Genomic DNA, 21,557 nt, shown 5'->3' with positions numbered 1-21,557 from the left:
CTTATGGAAGGCCCTGGACCGTGTCCTGAGCTGCATCCTTGTGTCTGAAGCCAGAGTGTGTTCTAAGACCCGAGTGTGTCACCTTATCTCGTACCATAAAACATGGGGAAGGGAGTTGTGCTCAGCCACTTTATTATTTTGAACACTGGTCTTTCCTTTACATTTTCCCTCTGCACATTTATTGTAATAGAGTAAGGGCAGGCAATAGTTTTATTTTAGTATAGGCCATTTTATTTTGACTGACAAAGGAATAGGACTGTGTTTTTTTTTCTTGGATGGTCGAGCTTACTCCCATCTTTAGCTATAGGGCAAGCTAGGAGATTTTCAAACCTCGCCATTCAAGTTACAATTAAGGTTTTGGAACTTGCAAATCTTGTTTCTGTGTCTACTTGTGATATCATGCCTCCCTTACACCTCCAACTGTAAAGGAGACCCCTGCCCGGCTTATCTAGTAAAACTTGGTGTTATCAGGCTAGCCCCTACCATCACCGAGCGTGCCAACCCTTCTTTCTGAACAGCTCATTACTTTCCAACATCAAATCCGCCTGAGTCACACCACTGCTTAAAAAAAACTCCCTTGACCCTGCCATCCCTACCAATTACCGCCCATCATAACAGTCCCATTCCTCCTCAAAATCTTGGACAACCTAGCCTACCGCCAAGTCCAACAAGACCTAGAACAAAACCACCTGCTTGGCAAAAGGCATTCCGGCTTCCGTCCCAAGCAGAGTACGGAAACTGCTCTGCTGGACTTAAAAATGCAAATTGACTCTTTTCGCGCCTCAGGCCAGCTAGCCATACTCCTGCTAGATCTCTCTGTGGCATTCGACCTAGTCAACCATAACATACTGTGCCTCCATCTCAGCCAACATTTTCACTTCTCCCCCGAAGCTATCGCCTAGATTAAATAATTCCTGAGCGGTCGCACCACTGGAATATTCATTGGTGACTCCTCAGCTGACCCTGTCCCAGCACCCCTGGGCATCCCTCAAGGGTCCTGCCTCTCCCCCACACTGTACAATACATACACTAAACCCCTCTTTGATCTGTGTGATTCTAGGGAAATTATTTACACCAATTTTGCGGATGACACCCACATTCTCATTCCCATCTCAGGTGACCATACCTTTGACTCAGCCACTATCAACTTTGACTGTCTACAGTGCTATCCAATGTTGGATGGCCCCCCATAACCTACGCCTCAACGATGAGAAAACAGAGATCCACATCATTGGCTCCCCACACCGACTCAAGCATCTGGATGCTTCCTTCTCCTCTATCTGTATTGATGGCTCCTCCATTCCCACCTTCAAACAAATAAAAACCTTAGGGGTCCACCTTGAAGCCAACCAAACCATGACCAGGCAGATTAATTCCCTAGCATCCTCCACTGCCTACTCTGCAAGGCGCATCTCGCTAAGTAGACAATTCATTTCCCCTTCTAACTGCCTCACCCTAGCATGCGCCCTGAACCTTTCCAAGCTCGATTACTTCGATGCACTCCTCACGGGCACTTCAACCACGAACATGTCCAAATTACAACTTCTCCAAAACAAAGCACTCCATGCTGTCCTTGGCCTAAAACACTCTGACCACATAACAGCCATTAGATGTGAATCCCATAGGCTCACCATCAAAGCAAGGGTGGATTTCAAAACATTGTCCATCGTTCTCTGTTGCATCCACCAAGAAGCCCCCACTCAGCTCAACAACCCACGCTTTAAGAGCAAAAGAGCAGGTGGTGTCACCTTCTGTGTCCCAGCCCCAGTGCTCTGGAACTCTCTCCCCCACACATCAGAAATGTACATTCCTTCAACAAGTTCAAGAAAATGGTCAAGACCTGGCTATTTGACAAGTATGAATAACTTTGGCCCTTTGCCAGCCACTGATATTTCTGTGTGCAATTTATCTCTTCCTGCTTATGTTCTAAACACTGTGATACCCTTTGGTCTGGGCGTTACAAACATTCCAAAATAAAATAAATAAGTTGAAGTCCAGATGTTTCATAAAGCCAAAAAGTTCACAATGTTAAAGGAAAGTCATAGCCTTAGACCAGGTACACCACTTCAGGTAGACAAGATGGCCCTTGCCTGTCAATGATATCAACTGTTTTCAATATAGCGTTTATTAAAATCTTCGAGAGGAGGGCAAGGCCGCTAATGGTCCTCAAGCCTGGGTCAGTTAAGCACAATCACAGCATTCCAGTCCTGCGCATCTACGAAAGTGATATTTATCGCTATTAGCACTCAGAGCTGCCATCTGGGGTTCTGATACTTTTTTGGTTTGTTTTTAAGGGAATTAGGCTTTGTGCAATTGATGCATTCCCTAGGAAGAAATTACCCATATGTCCGCAATTGGAAATAAGTATTTCCAGGACCTGATTGTGAGCAAGGTGGAGTGCAGGTGAGTGGGAAGGGGTCGACGTGTGGTACCCCATTGAAGACTTGGCCTGGGACACCGCCGCCAAGTACAGGGTAAAGGCAGGGCACATGCGCCGTGGCCTGGCATCAAATGCGGGCAGCTACTTGCAGATTCTGCTTGCCTTACCACCCTCCAGACTGGCCAAATCTCTCCCGCAGGTTCTAATGTATAATGCAATCATAATCGTAGAGCAAAGCGTACTCTGCATACGAACTACAGCGCATGTTATTGCAGTAGATCTGTAGATCTGTGAACTACTGACCACTAATTTGCGTACATTTCTAGATGGCTTTGTGTATTCACTACGTAAGAAGGAAGAAAGTAATCAACTAAGCAGAGTGGATTGTTTAGCAGGCAATGAACTGTGCAAATCGGTTGGAATATTGTAGTTTTGCGTTCATGTCGCTTTCCGAGTAGCTGGATTAAAAGCATATGGTGAAAAGATAGAATGTTAAGGAGTTTGGGATGAGCTCATAAGTAGGGTACCAGTTACACAGATGGATGTAACCAACAGGTCACAGAACTAGGTTTGTCATCAAAAGCATTTGGCTGTGTGATCATGTACATTTTCAAATATGTTCACTCGTCAATATGATGCACTTTCCCCAACAAAATGATAACAGTTTACACTGTGAGATTTAGATACATGAACCTTAGTGGCTGTAATTATGCATCATGTAACAAATTAATTTTTCGGAAGGGAATTACAGGACTGTCTTTTAAAATACATTAAGTTAGCGCATGCTGGTCTTTGCCAGACAGGCTACAGTTAGATTAATGAAAGTATAATCCAGATTATTTCTGGTTTTCAATTATTTGAAAAAGGGAATGTTTGTTGCTTAGCACTCCCACACATTCCATTGGCAAAGTTAATAGCGCAGAAGTAATCATCTCCTCCACTATCTCCCATTAGTCTCTTTGAACTTGCAGTGAACAGGTAAAATAGGGTAGAGGAAGCCCGGAGGCCACAGAGGAATGCCGGGTGAGCTGTGCTTTCATTGAACAAGGTAATTTAAATAGCTAGCTGTGTTAAACAAGTGTCAATATAATTAGCAAACCTACAGAATTGCATAGCAAATTGCTATGCAACACTACTTATTTTATGCCTTGCAGTCAGCTTTTAGCTCACTGGTGGAGGGCTTTTGAAAAATCAACTCTTCAAACAGAGATCCAATAAATTCTTCCTTAAGTTTTTGTCCAAAAGTGAATCAAAGGAGGAGTGGGTGGCGCCTTCTTGTAAAGGTGTGAGGTAAGATTTTTGCTTCTTAGGATGTGGTGGTTTCCCAAAATATGGCTGTTGTTGCTTAGCCACTCCCTGTCCTTCTGTACGTTTTTGAGAGGTAGGCCAACCCATGAGGCCGTTGATAATGATAGCGTAATAGTGATTGGTGAGGGTAGGATAGTCTGAGATAATCTCTCCTCTTGTGGAGTAACACTATGGCTTTCAATGCCTCTTTTTCAATTTTATTTGAATCACTTGCTTGAAAGTGGAAGGTCCACATTTTCTTTTGGGAGTCAATCTAAAAGTCTATTAGCCTTAAGCTGCTAGTTCAGAGATATCGTTCAATGAACTGATCCAATGATCTGATAACAAACACCACTCGCTCGTGAGCACTGTGAGAAACCTGATGCGTATCTCCCAGGCTATTCCCGGGGATCCTTTGTTCAGGTGGCCAGGGGAGGGCCTTCGCTATTGGATACCAACCCTTGGGGTGGACGAGTGAGGGAGGGTCACCTGGGCAGGGGGTCCTCGGGGACTATGGGAGACAAGCTCTTCAGCGAGACATGGTATTTCTCTCGTTCCGATACACCCCTACCCGACACCCCCTCAGTTGTCATGCGATATTGTCAGCAGAGTTGCATCATACCTCAGTACCTTTCTGTAAGAAAAAGGAGGAAACGGCCAGCGAAATTAAAATCCAATAGAAAATCCATGTACCCATCACAATACTTGTATCCCCTTTATCCTGACAAAAACCTACATGGTTTTTCCTTGATCTCCAGGAAAACCTATAACTCCCACAATCCCTACTTCCATTCTAGAAGTCCAACAATGGATTCCTATGGGCAGTCTCCATGTTGTCCCGATAATGAGGTCAGGCAGAGCCAGGCAGGGAGGGACAACTACTCACACACTGTGATAGCACTATAATTGATTTGCCTGTCCCGCACACTTAGAAAATGTTCCTGTTAGCTTCACTCACATCTAGAAAGTACCCACTGAGCTATTACTGTAATTTATTTGTGACGCACTTAGAAAATGTCTCCTGTTATCTTTATGTGCATGTAGAAAGTGTCCACTGAGACAGTTCTGTAATGAAGAGCCTGTCCCACACACTTAGAAATTGTTCTTGTTAGCGTGATTCACATCTAGAAGGGGCCCACTGAGATATTTCTGTGATTCACTCACCTGCACCTGTCTGACTTAGAATGTGTTCTTGCTGCATTGATGCACATCTAGAAAGTGCACACTGTAATATTTCTGTGACTTAACTGCCTCTGCCGCGCACTTATAATTTGTTCCTCTTACATCAATTCACATCTAGAAAGTGCCCACTGTGACTTAGAAATTGTTCTTGTTCGACTGACCCACACCTAGAAAATTACATTGATTCTCATCTAGAAAGTGCCCACTGAGATAGTACTGTGATCTTCTTGCCGCACCGCACACCTGGAATTGCTCCTCCTGGTCTGATTAACTTCTAGAAGGTGCTGATCGAGATAGTACTGTGATTTGTTTGCCTGTGCCACACACCTAGAAATTGCTCATATTTAGATTGACTCACATCTAAAGGATACCACTGTGACAGTCCTGTGATTTACCTGCCTGTGCCGCTCACTTAGAATTTGTCTTATTACATTGATTCAAATCTATAAGGTGCTCACAGTGATGGTACTGTGCCTTATCTGCCTGTCCCACACTCTTAGGAATTGTTCTTGCTAGATGGACTCACATCTAGAAAGCTACTCTGATCCATATCTTGAGAGTCCCCCCTGAAATAGCACTGTGACTCACTTGCCTATGCTGCACATTTAGAATTGCTCTTGCTGATTCATTAACAATTAGAGAGTGCCGTCAGAGATAGTACTGTGATTCACTTGCCTATGTTTTAGGCGCCACTACTGCATCTAAACTTCCATCCTACTGATAACCTCTTTCGCCCTCTCCCATTGCCCTGGTAACCAAACCTTTTGACATAGATTGGACATCTAGGGCCTCTATATCTACTATTACTAGTCATCAATCTCTAAGTGCTGCCCTTGACCTCCCCCGTGATGGAGATCCAGCTCATCATATACCCCCTCTTCAACCCGTCCTGATCCCTAGCTTCCCTGCACCTTACCCCCTCCGCGCCCCATGGCTCACTCCTCGCGGCGCATGGCCTGCGCTCTAGCTCCGAACTTCACAACCCCCCCCTCTCCCTCCTTATCGCAAACCACAACCCCTCCCCTCATACATCAATAAACACAGTAGCCACCGGCCCTCTCTCCTACCATCATCGCCCGTCCAACTCTAAGATCAGAGGAGCACTCTGGTGTCCAAACACTTGTCTCCTCAAGCACTCATCCCCCATTCCCCATCCCACCCTAACACATCGACTTCCACTCCCTCTCTGACATCTATTGAGAACACCCTGATACCCCCCCCCCCATCCACCTCGCTCATTATCAAACTCGCAAGCCAGAGGAGCCCTCTGGTGCTCCAAACAGTGCAATTCCACCTCCACTTCCATACCATCCTTGTACACTCTGAGGAACTCCCCTCCCTCTCATCCGACCTCCCACGCCACCCTCTCCCTCCCCTTAGCCCACTGGGGAACTAACCACTCTCTCGACCAACCTCTGATGCTGCCCTCTCCCTTCTCTTTAACCCCTACTCGACCCCCACCAATAAACCCCCTTCATATCCCTTAATTTCTCTAAACGTAGCTCGTCTCGCTAGAACGGTAGCCTCATTCTCCTCCCCCTCTGTCCCCTTAACCCTCTCTCACTCCCATATGGCACCAAACCCCACAAAATTCAGAAAATGTGACTGCTCCTCTCCCTCGACCCTCCACTCCTCACCACTTCTGCTTCAGCCCAACATCCCAGCCTCTCCCTCCCCTACCCCTTCACACTCCTCTCTCCCAATTTCCTCCCTCTTTCTCTTGACTTCTCACTGTGTACACCGAATCCTCCAGCGCCCTCCAGACTCATTACAAAATCACCCGCCTAAACTCTCACACCCTAAATGATCCATCCACCTCCCTTCCAACCCCCCCTTGACCCGTCCCTTGTCTCTCACATACCTATCTCCACCTGCCTGCCTCCCTCCATCGACATAACTCTCTTACACAACACTCAAACTCCGCTGGCACCCAGCCCCTCCCATACTCCTCCTGAACTGGTCTCAACCACCCCGAATGTTCCTACCACACCCACCACCCCACCGGGCACTCATGTCCGCCAACCTCCCACTACGATGAGCATCACAAAATCCTCCTCCCCTCTCGAAGTCACATGCATCCTTTTTAATTCCTGCTCCGTAGCAAAAAACAGACACAGCATCTTTGACCTCCTATCCTCTGACAAACCCGACCTCATTTTTATCACCGAAACCTGGTTCTCCGACGATTTTGCCTCAGTAGCACACAAAGCCTTCCCTTCTGGCTACATGCTCATCACCCACAATAGACCCTCCAGAGGTGGCGGAGTGGCAGTCCTCTTCAATACTCACTTCTCCATCACACTGGTCGAATCCCAGACAAGCATTGCCTCCAGTGAATCCCTTGTAGTAAAACTCTCTCTAACCCCAACTTTCACCCACAGCTTCCTACTCATCTACAGACCCCCTAGATACGACAGACATTTCCTCAACAACCTCTGTGACTCAATAGCTACCATTCAAGTAAATCATCCTTCTCTTACACTCCTGGGTGACTTCAATATCTGGTTCGATATCCCCAAGAACCCCATGACTCATCCGCTGGTTGATAGTCTTGATGTGCTCAACCTCTCATACCACTGGTCCAACCCACTCAGGTGGGCACACCCTTGATGCAATTTCCAGCTCCCATGACATGGTTTAAATATCCCTTCCTAAATCACTCATCTGGACCGACCACTATGCCATCCCCTTCTCTATCCACATGCCTGCCCCATCTCCTACAGCTCCCCCAACCCCCACCCCTGATGTCAAATGCTGGAACAAAGTCCAGATCCTTCCCGACCTAGCCAAAGCCTTGCTTCTTCGCCCCCTTGAAATGCTGCCCCCCACTACACCCATAACCATCGATTCCTTCGACTCCTGGCTAAAAGACTCACGAATTCCTCTCACCCCCTCGCGACACGCATCCTCATGCAAAGGACCGTTCCCCAAATGGTTCATGCCCCACCAAAGGAATGCCAAAAAACAAAATAAATCTCTTCAACGCAAACGGCGAGCACCTAAAACCGATCTCAGCAGATCCATGTACGCCCTCCACCACCGTAACTACAAATGCAAAATCTGAAAGGCCAAAAAAGCTTATCACAATAAACAAATCCTCAACTGTGGCAACCGCAGCAAAGAACTCTACATGATCATATCAGAATTCGTGAAACCCACGTGCACCTCTACCCAATCCACTCCCTTACAATCACTCTGCGACTCCCTCTTCCTACATTTGTACAACACCGCTCTTCACAGGATGGCAACTCTTAACACCAAACTGTCCTTCTTCTTCCTCTCCCCCTTCCCATCACCGACCCCTCCTGATCCCATTGCTCCGACACCCAATTTCCCTATGTTCGACTCTTTCATACCCATCTCCAGGGACGAGTTCCTTAACCTACTATCAGCCAGCAAACCCTCTGGGTCGCCCCTTAACCCCTGCCCCGCCTCTGTCCTAAAAGAAATGTTCTCGTCTACCTGCGCAGGAGGACATGCGAGAGCCATACTAAATGACGCCCGCACCTATAGCATATTCCCTGATGCCTTCAGAATAGCACATGTCAAGCCACTCCTAAAAATGGCATCCCTTGATCCCCTTGAACCAAAAATTACAGACCAATCTCCAACACCAGATTTCTTGCGAAACGCATTGACCGGACAGCATACTTCCAGCTCAACTCCTTTGTAGAATCCAACTGTCTACTCGACCCCGCACAATCAGGCTTCAAACCACGACATGGTATAGAAACCACTCTGATCTCGATCTGGGATGATCTCAAGGTCACTGCAGACAACAGTGATTCCCCTTGATCTCCCTGCAGCCTTTGACACAGTTAACCACTCAATACTCCTTGACCAGCCTCCACTGCCTAGGAATCTGTGGCACTGCTCTCAAATGGATTGCCCCCTTCCTCAGCAACAGGAAACAAATAACCCTCCTCTCCCCTTTTGTCTCAACTGCTCGCTCGGTGAACACTGGTGTACCCGAAGGCGCATGCCTATCTGCTCTCCTGTTCAACCTCTATATGACCACTCTACCAGGAATCATCTGCACACACAACATCTCCTGTTATAACTACGCTGATGATACCCAAATTATCCTAAGAATTCCCAAGTTTGGCACCAACCCCCATCCCGACCTTGAAGATTGTCTCTGCAATATTGACCGTTGGATGACAATAAACCACTTCCTTTTGAACCCCGATAAAACTTAAATCATGGTGTGTGGCCATACTGCCCTTTTGCCACATCCACTCCCATGGCCCCGAGCCCTCGGCCCACTCCCCCCCTCTGATATAGTGAAAAACCTAGGCTGCACTATGGACTCAGGCCTAACCCTCTCCCATCAGATCTACAACGTGTCAAAATGCTGTCACTACCGCCTCAAACTTATCAGACACATTTTTCCCTAACTCTCCTACCCAAACAGTCTTGCCACAGTCATGTCTATTGTGATGTCAATACTGGACTAATCCAACTTCCTATACCTAGGAGCTCCTGAATACCAACTCAACAAACTCCAAAGAGCCCAAAACGTTGACGCAAATCTGCTCCTCGCCCTGGGTCATAGAGACCACATCTCCCCAGCTCTCCGAACCCTCCACTGACTCCCAGTCGGACGTAGGGCCGCTTTCAAGACCCTATGCATTCACCCACGGTGCAGTGCACAAGACCGGCCCAATGTACCTACAAGAAAAGATAATACCCTACCTCCCATCTCGCACCTTAAGATCAGGTGCTGCCCTCCTTCTAGTGATTCCAACCTCTAACTCTGTCAGGATCGAAGGATCCGCCGTTTCAACCTTGGCCCTAACATTGTGGAACTCACTCCCCCCACATATTCGATACACCCAAGACTATATGACCTTCCGCAAAGCTCTAGAAACGTGTCTCTTTCCGTAATGCCGATCACGACCATCTGAGGTGACTGAGCCTTGGAACCCGATGACAAATACTCAATGAGATCCCGAGCAATGACGCCACTGATTTCACTTACTAAACCACTATTAAGCAAACGCACGCTTGAAATCTGGAATAGCAAACTCCTTAGACCATAACTCCACCCAAACACTCACCTCCCATATCACTACGCATACTCTCTACTCTACAACAACTCACAATTAGAGATCAGCTACACCCCTCGATCAATTTAGGCCTAGCTGCTCACCTGCAAACATTACCCCATGAACACCTCATCATTCTAATAAAACGCAGCTACATCCCATGGCAAACTGGCCTAGCTGCAGACATAATCGTCCTACATAGACCTAACACAGCCAGAACCCAGTCTTGGTGTCCACCCGCCAGAATGCACACATCCAACTGATAACAATATCACCACAACTAATGCTAGGATGTAGCTACCATCAGGCAATTGCATCAGCTGCACACATAACTGGTGCAACGAAGCACCCTATGACACCCTACTCTCTCTAATGACCTGGACTACGGTCCCTGAGGGCATTCAACCTATCAGCGCTTTGAGGTCATAACAATGATATATATAGCGCTATATAAATGCCAAATAACATAACATAACACCTGACTCCATTCAACTCTTTCAAAGAGCATAAAAGGTCAGACACTCAGGTACACACTGAGCGAGCTGGGGATGCTGAAGGAATTGTGAAGACCAGAAGCGGAAGTCAGCAGCTGGGAGAACTTTGGGAAGTCAGAAGGGGGGACAGACTGCTAAAACACTGAAGCCTGGGAGTACAAAGGGGGTTACAGTGTGGCGGAGGAGCCGTGCCCCAGGGAATCAAAACTACAGCTACACTTTTCTGGTAGTGTTTGAATCAGTGCCTGCTCCCTGGGTGAATGCCAGAAACCCAGGTAGTTGAGGGGCAGGTGCTGGGACCCTGACCTCAAGTGAACCCCCATTAAGGAGCGGCTAACACCTCTTCACTGAGAGTAAAAGATGGAGATCCTGTGACTCGAGGGTAGCTAAGGCGGGATAACCTGTTGTGACAAGAACTTTGAGCAAATCCCAAAAGGGCCTGTAACTGGCAAATTGAAAACAAAATCTTGAATGTGAATTCGGGGACTTGTAGTCCAAAAGAGCAAAGCTGGGAGACAGAGTGGTTCAGCAGGTCTTTGTAAGGTATCCAGCTGAGAAGTGGCACAAGAACAAGTTACTTACCCATGGTAACGTTCTTTCGACTGGATGTTCCTCCTACGTATTCCTTATCTTTGATATTTCCCAATATCCAGCTTGCTGCCTCAGAAACATTTTTCAATAGAGGGCACTGTGCGTCGTTGACTGGTCGAGTCGATGTCGTTCGGAGGCTTCCGTCCTTACGTCAACGTTATCACTGATATAAGTAGCTCGCGCAACGCCCGTTGCTCAGTTGCATTTTGAAGAGCAAAGAATTGTCTTGAGCGGACAGTTACTAACCTTGAGGGTAAGTAACTTGTTCTTTGAAAGGATTGTGTCCTCCCACGTATTCCTTATCTTTCATAGACTCCCAAAGCAGTTATATTATTCGGAGGAGGGAGTAAAATTGAAGTCATCAAGAGTGCAGAACTGCCGTTCCAAAAACAGACTCTTGGGAAGTAGAGGAATCCAGACTATGAGTATTTTGTAAAGGTGTGTGCAGAGGACAATATGGCAGCTGCACAAATATCCTTTATCAGAACTCCCCTCTGCAAAGCAGACGAAGTTGTGATACCCCTGGTCGAGTGAGCCCTTAAATGTTCTGGAGGATCCTTACCGGCTAGCTTATAAAATTCTGAAATACTTAAAATAATCCATCTAGAGATGGTTTGTTTGGTGATGGCTAGACACAATTTATGACATGTGTAGCCCACAAACAACTGATCATTCTGTCTCAGTTTTGCTAATCTGGTCATATAGAAGCCAATGCACGCCTAGAGTTGAGATGTGAAGCCTTTCTTCCTCTTTCCCCGGGTGTGGCGCAGGATAAAAGGATGGTAAGGTTATTTTCTGAGTGATGTGAAATTCAGAAATAATATTTGAGAGAAAGTTAGGCTTCACTTTCAATACCACCCTGCCTTTATGAAAAATAGTATGAGGAGGCTTGCAGGATAAAGCCTGTAGCTCACTCACCCTTCGGGCAGATGTTATAGCCACTAAGAAAAGTGTCTTAATGGGCAACAATGAAGAGGCTCAAAAGGAGTTCCCATTAGACAGTTTAAAACCAAATTGAGATCCCACGATGGGACGTGAAAAGGAGTTGGAGGATAAACATTAATCAATCCTTTTAAGAAATGAATAACTTGAGGAATCTTAAAATAGGAGACTTCCTCAGCAGTACGCTTGAAGATGGAAAGCGCTGCTAGATACCCTTTGATTATACCAATCTGGAGCCCCATTGTTGCTAAGTGCAACAGGAAAGATAACACTATCGGGGTATTGCATGAGAAAGGGTCAACATTCTTATCCTTGCACGAGCTACAGAACTTATTCCAAGGGCAGCAGTATAAAGATTTGGTTGCTGGCCTTCTGGCCGAAAGTAAAACCTCCATTACGTCATCCGGGCGGTCCCAATGTTTGTATCTCAGCCTCTCAGAAACCATGCGTGAAGGCTGAGAGTCCTGATATCCGGATGGAGAACCCGAACCTCCTCTCATGAGAGAAGGTCCTCTCTTTGTGGAAGACGAACTTGAGGGCAGATGGACATGTCCAGAAGGTCCAGGTACCATGTCCTCCTGGCCCAGTCCAGGGCAATTAGGATCATGGTTTTCCTGAACCTTCTCAACCTCCTGATTACATGAGGAATGACGGGGACTGGAGGAAATGCATAAAGAAGTGGAAATTCCCGGTCCACCACAAACGCATCTCCTAGACCTCTTCTCGGGGTAAATTCCCTTGAGCAGTACTGTTCACACTCCCTGTTGGCACTGGTCGCGAACAGATCCACTTGAGGGGTTCCCCAAAGGGTGAAGATCTCTTGAAGGACTTCCTGAGCTAGTTTCCACTCATGGCAGACTGTGCTCTGCCTGCTCAAAGCGTCAGCTGTAGTGTTCTTCTCTCCGGCTAGGTGTACTGCCGATAGAGAGATTCCTTCTTTTATTGCCCAGAACCAGACCTGAATTGCCTTTCTGCACAGTGCTAGTGACCCTAAACCCCTCTCTTGTTGTGGTAGTACATGGCCACTGTGTTGTCCATCATTATCAGGACATTCTTTCCCCATACAGTGGGAAGAAAGGCCTTCAGCACTAATCGGATGTCATGATGCCTACCCCCGGGCATCCAGACCAAGTCCATCAACCCCGGAAGCAGGCATCATGTTACTTGGAGTAAACCCAGCAACCCCTGTTAGGGGCTATCTAGGTACAGTCCTGGCTCCTATGGCGCCAGGCTCATATGGGACATCAGTCCTGGCGCCATAGGCGCCAGGCTCATATGTTAAAACTTACCTGATGCAGACTATGCTGCAAGGGATCCAAGCATCCAAGCCCATGTGAGGCTTGAAGGGACTATTTTATCTTAGGGACTATTTTGTTACTCGGTTGTGGCTGTGGAGGAATACTTACCTGGGACTACTTTGAAGGCAATTTAAACCACGCCCGAAGAGCAGCACATGCTTCGCATTATTCTGCATCCAGCAGCGTAATGCTCACTGTGTCTGCATTCAGCATCCAGCATCCTGCCACGGCCGCCTCGAGTCCAGAGCACCTAGAAAGAAGGGAAAGAAGAAGAAGGTTAGAACAAGAACTTTACTGGATTTCTTACCTGATTTCGGATTCAGCGCATCTTCGAACCAGAAACAGACTTAATTTTAAACGCGTCGCCAGCAGCAGCGCCGAGCCATACTCACCGTTCCTCGCAGCATCTCTACGATCCGGTGCTGTCTCCATCACCTGGTTGCCGCATTCCACACCTAAGGGGGACAAGAAAACAACAAGGTGAGCCAAGGGAACAAACAGGGACAATCTCTTGCCACCATATGCTTACCTGATTTTACCGCAGGAGGTATTATCCACCAGCACTCCAAATCTTCCTACGCTGCACCTGCAAGAAAAGAGAAAGCAGCGAGTTAAACTTTGGCATCATTTACCGGACTGTGTTACAAAACACAGACTCTTACCTGAACGCTTTCAGCTGCCAGAAGACGATCATCTTTTGGGTCTAAGCTGCAACAGAAACAAGGAATTGGACAAGAGTGATTAATCGGACATTTTGAACTCATTAGAACTATATACTTACGGCCTTTCGCCCAGAGGTTTGGAGTCAAGATTTGTCCAGAACTCTTCCAATATCCTCAAGCCAGTGAACTAACTGGCCATCAACGCGCCCCTGCATTCTTCGCAGGATGGAGAGCTCATCATACAAAACTATAAGGTGAGCTTTGTGAAAGGGAATGTCAGAAGTGATAAGTGGGGACGCAGTGAGGTGTTAATACTCAAATCCACGGGTGGCTAATTCCCTTTCCCCGTCTTTAGGAGACTACTTCTACGGGTCAAGCAGACGAAGCTAGGTGGGCCAGTCCAGTCAGTCATCTCTGCACTACGCATCACGTTGGTGGAGACCGTGGCTGTCCAGTTCCGCTCGACACCCCTGTGGGAGCCAGGTGAGCGTAACAGAACGCGAAACATTCCTACAAATTCTCACCCAGGTGTCATGGAGACCACAGAAACTGACCAACTGGCCCAATTATTAGGGAAATTTAGGGCTGAAGTACATGCCGCTCGCCAAGAAACTAATACACTCAGGAGAGAGTTGATTGTTTCGAAGGAACGCACTGATGATCTTGCTAGACAATTACTGCAAAACCAAGCGTGGCAAACACCCCTACCGGGACTCGGGGGATTCCAAACCCTGTTTCACCAAGCAACCCTGTGCAAGTGATTTTACCAAGCAATATCCCTTTAGCCCTGCCAGAACGCTTTGCCGGGGACCCGAAAAGATTCGCTGTGTTCATGAACCAATGCCGTTTGCATTTTTTATGCAGACCTGGAGCCTTTCCAAACGATCAAGCTGAAGTAGCCTTTGTATCATATCTCAGCGGCAGTGCAGCGGATTGGTCAATCCCACTAGTCAATCAGGATGACCCTATTCTTCTGGATTTTCAGGGTTTTCAAATGAGCATGGAAAGACTATTTGCCCGGCACTCTCAGGGACAGGCCCCGGATAACGAACTTTTGTCCCTACGACAGGGTAACCAAGACCTTCTAACCTACATAGCAACCTTTAATAGGTTGGTGGTGGAAACTGGATGGCCCGAGGAAATACGGATTACGTTGTTTCATCGGGGACTTCGAGGAGAACTCAAAGATGCTTTGGCTCAAGTTGTGAACCCACCTCAAGACTGTGCTGAATATATAGGGCCTCATTACACGGAAGGCGGTGAGCCATGGCGCTATTAGCGCCATGGCTCATGCCGGTAAAATACCGGCACCGCCTTGGCGGAAAGGGGATTTACCACCCCATTCCAAGGTTGGAGGGGCGGTAAATCCCCTTTCCGCCATTGCCCTTCCCCATTCCCATTTCTGCCCCATAGGGCTCTATGGAAATGGGGAAGGCGCTGATTACGCCACCGCAATTTTGCGGTGCCGTAATTAGCTCCGAGGTCCCTTAGCGGGTTGGATTTTAACGCCTGCAAGAAGCAGGCGTTAAATCCTCCAACCCGCAAAGGGACCTCGTAGTACGGCGGTAAGGGTTAACGTCACCGTTGCCATTAACGGTGACCGTTAACCCTTACCGCCGTCCGTGTAATGAGGCCCATAGACTTAGTGGTCCAGTTAGATCACAGACATCAGAATCGAAAGGCTGATCGAGCCAAGTTCGAGAACCGGGTGATGGTTAAACCCAACGCTACCCCCAAAGGAACAGATGCCTCAGAACCCATGCAAATCGGAGGAGTTAAAGGACCCTTGACACAGAAGGAAAGAGAAAAAAGGCGGCAAATGCAATTATGTCTATACTGTGGAACTTCGGGACATTTTCTATGGGATTGCCCTGTAAAACCACCCAAGAAGGTGGTAGGAGCTGCTGATAAAATATGGAGCCTGACTCGGGAAATGACCACGCCCGACAAGCGTAGAGATCCGCTTGCCGAGCTTGAAGAAGGATACTCAGACCTCGCATTTCATCATACCAATGGTCCTTATAGATCCAAGGCAGCCATCACGTTTGCACGCAGTTAGGGCATACATTGATAGCGGGGCCATAGGAAACTATGTGGACCACAAATTGGCTTCTAGGATGAACCTACCTCTCTGCAGAAAGACCACTTTGGATGTCATTGCCACAGTCAATGGAACTGAAATTGCCTCTGGGCCTGTAACTCATTCCACCGCAGAGATGACATTATTGGGTCAGGATGGGCATCGAGAGACTATTGTGTTTGATTTAATGAAAGCCCCGCAGTTCCAAATAATACTGGGGATACCTTGGTTGGAAACACATAATCCTTGTATTGATTGGCGAGAGAAGAGGATAACCTTCCTGGATTGTGCACACACTTGTTACCCAATAAAAACCTTGAACAAGGACCTGGCCACAGTCGCTACTCCAGTTGTGCAGTTACCGCACGAATATCAAGAATTCCAGGATGTTTTCCAAAAAGAACAGGCAAACACATTACCACCTCACAGATCATACGATTGTCAAATTGATCTCATACCTGGTGCACAACCTCCATGTAGTAGGATCTACGCACTTACGGAACCCGAGAACCTTCACCTACGACAATACTTGGACCAATACCTTGCCAATGGCTTCATTCGTCCATCCAGGTCCCCTGCATCTTCAACTTTGTTCTTCGTACCAAAAAAGGAAGGTGACCTCAGAACGTGCATAGACTACCGCGCCTTAAATCAGATCACGGTTAAGGACCAATACCCATTGCCTCTGATCCCAGAATTACTAGACCAAGTAAAGGACGCTTGCATCTACACTAAATTAGATCTCCGAGGGGCATACCATCTGGTACGTGTAAAGAAAGGCGACAAATGGAAGACTGCTTTTCACACTAAGTACGGGTTATTCGAATACCAGTGATGCCCTTCGGGTTGTGCAATGCACCAGCAGCCTTCCAATACTTTATGAACGATGTCCTTCGTGAACTCATTGACGTTTGTGTTGTCGTATACATAGACGATATTCTAGTGTACTCCTCTTCAAAATCTGACCATGTGAAGCACGTTCGAGCAGTCCTTGAGAAACTACGCCAGCACAAGTTATATGCAAAATTGGAAAAATGCGTTTTCCATACTACAGAATTTGAATTTGTTGGATTTATCCTGACTCCAAAAGGAGTTCGAATGGACTCTCGAAAGGTGGACGCAATTCTCAAATGGCCATCACCCAGTTCAGTTAAAGGAGTACAAAGCATGCTCAGCTTTGCCAATTTCTACTGCAGATTCAGCCCGGATTTCTCACATGTTGTACATCCAATCACAGCACTCTTGCGAAAAAATAAACGCTTTATGTGGACTGAAGAAGCTGAGAATGCCTTCCAAGAACTGAAAGCGAAATTCACATCTGCACCTGTATTAAAGCATCCTCGTCCTGAACTCCCATACATAGTTGAAACCGACGCATCCAGTTTAGCCATGGGAGCTGTCCTGTCCCAGAAGGATCCTGAGACCGGTCAACTTCACCCAGTAGCATTTTGGTCCAGAAAGTTCTCGGCACCCGAGTTAAACTATGCGGTTACCGATAAGGAGCTATTAGCTATCAAATCCGCCTTCAAGGCTTGGCAGCATTATCTTCTCGGTGCCAGGCATACCATTACTGTAATCACTGATCACCGGAACTTGCAGTATTTAAAGACAGCCAAAGCCCAATCATCACGCCAACTTCGATGGGCATTGTTCTTTGCCGAGTTCGATTTTGTGATCACTTATCGGCCAGGCTAAAAATGGCAAGGCAGATGCCTTATCCCAAATAGGAATGGAAGAAGCATATGCAAACCCAGAGCCGATGCCTATAATTTCAGAACAAAGAATTCTTGGCATAACTACAAACCCTAGAAGATATTCAGGTACAGATCCAACAACTCTTCGATCCAACAGCTCTGCAGGACTGGGTAAAGAAAGGCTCAGACTACTCTGTCATCAATGACCTACCTTATTATCAAGGGCGTCTATTTCTACCGCATAAGGAAACTACAAGAACTAGTCATCTCCAATTATCATGACACCCTGATGGAAGGGCACCCAGGTATCGCAAAAACTGAAGCTAAAATTAAGAGACAAATTCTGGTAGCCCACCTGGCGAAAAGACGTAAAGTCATTTGTAATGTCCTGTGGCATTTGCGCCCAAAACAAAAGTCAGAAGAAAAAAACGGCTGGCCTTTTACAACCCTTGGATATTCCACCTACACCATGGCACACCTTATCGTTAGACTTTATTACAGACCTACCTCCATGTAATGGATTTAACACCATTCTCGTTATTGTGGATCTTATGTTAAAACTTACCTGATGCAGACCATGCTGCAAGGGATCCAAGCATCCAAACCCATGTGAGGCTTGAAGGGACTATTTTATCTTAGGGACTATTTTGTTACTCGGATGTGGCTGTGGAGGAATACTTACCTGGGACTACTTTGAAGGCTATTTAAACCATGCCCGAAGAGCAGCACATGCTTCGCGGTTTTCTGCATCCAGCAGCGTAACGCTCACCGTGTCTGCAGTCAGCATCCAGCATCCTGCCACGCCCGCCTCGAGTCCAGACCGCCTAGAAAGAAGGGAAAGAAGAAGAAAGGTTAGAACAAGAACTTTACTGGATTTCTTACCTGATTACGGATTCAGCGCATCTTCGAACCAGAAACAGACTTAATTTTAAACGCGTCGCATCGCCAGCAGCAGCGCTGCGCCATACTCACCGTTCCTCGCTGCATCTCTACGATCCGGTGCTGTTTCCATCACCTGGTTGCCGCATTCCAGTGCCTAAGGGGGACAAGAAAACAACAAGGTGAGCCAAGGGAACAAACAAGGACAATCTCTTGCCACCATCTGCTTACCTGATTTTACCGCAGGAGGTATTATCCACCAGCACGCCAAATCTTCCTACGCTGCACCTGCAAGAAAAGAGAAAGCAGCGAGTTAAACCTTGGCATCATTTACCGGACAGTGTTACAAAACACAGAGTCTTACCTGAACGCTTTCAGCTGCCACAAGACGATCATCTTTTGGGTCTAAGCTGCAAAAGAAACAAGGAATTGGACAAGAGTGATTAATCGGACATTTTGAACTCATTAGAACTATATACTTACAGCCTTTCGCCTGGAGGTTTGGAGCCAAGATTTGTCCAGAACTCTTCCAATATCCTCAAGCCAGTGAAGTAACTGGCCAACAAGGCGCCCCTGCATTCTTCGCAGGATGGAGAGCTCATCATACAAAACTATAAGGTGAGCTTTGTGAAAGGGAATGTCAGAAGTGATAAGTGGGGACGCAGTGAGGGGTTAATACTCAAATCCACGGGTGGCTAATTCCCTTTCCCCGTCTTTAGGAGACTACTTCTACGGGTCAAGCAGACAAAGCTAGGTGGGCCAGTCCAGTCAGTCATCTCTGCATTACACATCACGTTGGTGGAGACCGTGGCTGTCCAGTTCCGCTCGACACCCCTGTGGGAGCCAGGTGAGCGTAACATCGGATTGCCCTCAGCTCTAAAAGGTTGATTTGTAGTTTGGACTCCGATGGAGACCAACGACCGCTGATGGTTAAATCGTTGGTATGAGCTGCCCACCCTGTGAGTGAGGCGTCCATCATTACTGTTATCTCCGGCCATGGTTGCCAAAACGGTTCTCTTTTCAAGATGTTCTCCCAAGAGGCCCACCACTGAAGATCCAGTGAGACTCTGTTTGGGATTTGAAGGAGATCTGACATCCTTCCTGGGAATTGTGACTACTGGGTTCTGAGAGCCCACTAGAGAGATCCAATTCTCAGGCGAGCCTGCAGCACCAGAAAAAAGCAGGATGCCATGAGGCCGAGCAACCTTACAAAGTCGAAGGCCGGAGATGCGGGACATTCTGGAATTTTGTCACCATCTGCAGAATGTCTTGAGCCCTCACCACTGGTGGCAAGGCTTTTCCCAGGGATGCATCCAGGACTGCTCTGATGAACTGGAGCCTTTGTGATGGTATCATGTGGGTCTTCTTGAAGTTGAGGGAGAAGTCCAGCCTGTGGAGGGAGTGGCAAGTATAGCTGAGGTGATCTAGGGCTTGTTCTGGGGAACTGGCCGTAATCAGCCAATTGTCCAGGTAGGGGTAGATGGGAATCACCCCTCTCCTGAGACTCGCTGCCACCAGCGGCATTAGCTTGGTGAAAACCCTCGAGCAGAGGTTAACCCAAATGGCAGAACCCGAAACTGATAGTGAGAGTTGCCAACGGCGAACCTCAGTTACTGCCTGTGCTTGTAATGAATTGGCACATGAAAGTAAGCATCCTGAAGGTCCAATGACACCATCCAATCCTGAAGCTGGAGGGCCTGAAAGATCATGAGACAGGGTAACCATCTTGAACTTGTCCTTCCTGAGGTACTTTTAACATACTCATTCGGAATTTCTCCCATTGAGCCGGGGTACTATGTTTCGTGGGACAGACAACCCTTTCGGTTGAACTAGAAGAAGAAGAAGTGGATGGCGATCTATGGCGCCTCTTTTTGCCATGCATCAAAGAAGAGGAATGATGTGATCCACTTTGTGAAAGAGAACGGGAGTGTTTAAGTTTTTTATGACAGGGAGACGAAGGGATCGACTCGTCAGATGACTTACGTTTAGACATGGTAATAGATTTTTGAGGCCTACCTCTCTCCACCTTTCCTCTGCACTCCCTCAAGGCCTTGGCCGTCATTGACATACATTTGTCGCACTCCGAACATGGATGCTCTTCCCGTAGACACCAGAGGCATACCCTGTGCAGGTCCGTCATGGACATTTTTGCCCCGCAGTCACAGCATTTTTTTAAACCGGACCCTGGAGTAGACGGAGTTGATGAGGAAGCCATTTTGTCAAAAACTCGAAGATATTCTCTCAGAAAAACTCAAAGAAATTCAAAGATCACACAGAACCATGCATTATCGAAGCTTTGAAGTGTGTAAAAACGGAACTGAGCAACAGGCTCTGCGTGAGCTACTTATACCAGTGATGACGTCGATGTAATGACGGAGGCCTCCGAGTGACATCGACTCGACCAGTCATCGACGCATAGCGCCATCTACTGAAAAATGTGCCGAGGCAGCAGGCTGGGAATTGGGAATTATCAAAGATAAGGAATATGTGGGAGGACACAATCCATTCTAAGTGAAAGTTAAAGAGTTGTAATGAATTGTAAATCGGAGTGGTCCTGCGACGGGTCAAGATAAATCCTGCGGAAAGTCGAACATCATAGATTTAGATACAGTAAAGAAAGTTTGGAAAATGAGATAAAAAGACCCGAGCACAACTGAGGGAGATCTATTGAGAACATTTAGATCCGAGCCCGTCTGAGGGAGATCTATTGAGAAGTTAGTGAATACTGAGATCCGAGCCCGACTGAGGGAGATCTATTAAGTAGTATGTGAAAACAAGATCTGAGCCCGACTGAGGGAGAACTGTTAAGTGTTGTGAATGAAAAGCAGGTCTGAATGCGGACGAGGAAGACCTGAGGTGAAATTGAAACCAGAAGAGAAGTCTGGGTGTTTCGACAAGTAAAGTGAACTTTTGTTTCAAGGGAGAGGAAGCCTGTGTTTTGACAAAAGACATTTCCTTTGAGAATCCTTTATGTTTCTTAAAGACTTTTCCACAGTGGTGTGAGACCGGCTGAACCACTG

The 21,557-nt window shown here is 47.1% G+C and overlaps 1 protein-coding gene across 2 annotated transcripts in view; it reads right to left on the bottom strand.

Moving 5' to 3' along the window:
- LOC138580158 (proteoglycan 4-like) overlaps positions 1 to 21,557 on the bottom strand; it is a 1,214,734-nt gene that overhangs the window by 146,174 nt on the left and 1,047,003 nt on the right. The gene's annotated exons all lie outside the window — the stretch shown is intronic.

This window comes from Ambystoma mexicanum, chromosome 3p (assembly GCF_040938575.1).
Source record: "Ambystoma mexicanum isolate Mex_15411 chromosome 3p, UKY_AmexF1_1, whole genome shotgun sequence".
Classification (NCBI taxonomy): Eukaryota; Metazoa; Chordata; class Amphibia; order Caudata; family Ambystomatidae; genus Ambystoma; species Ambystoma mexicanum.
The sequence above is the reverse complement of the archived record's forward strand: the minus strand, read 5'-3'. Positions and strand labels throughout refer to the sequence as shown.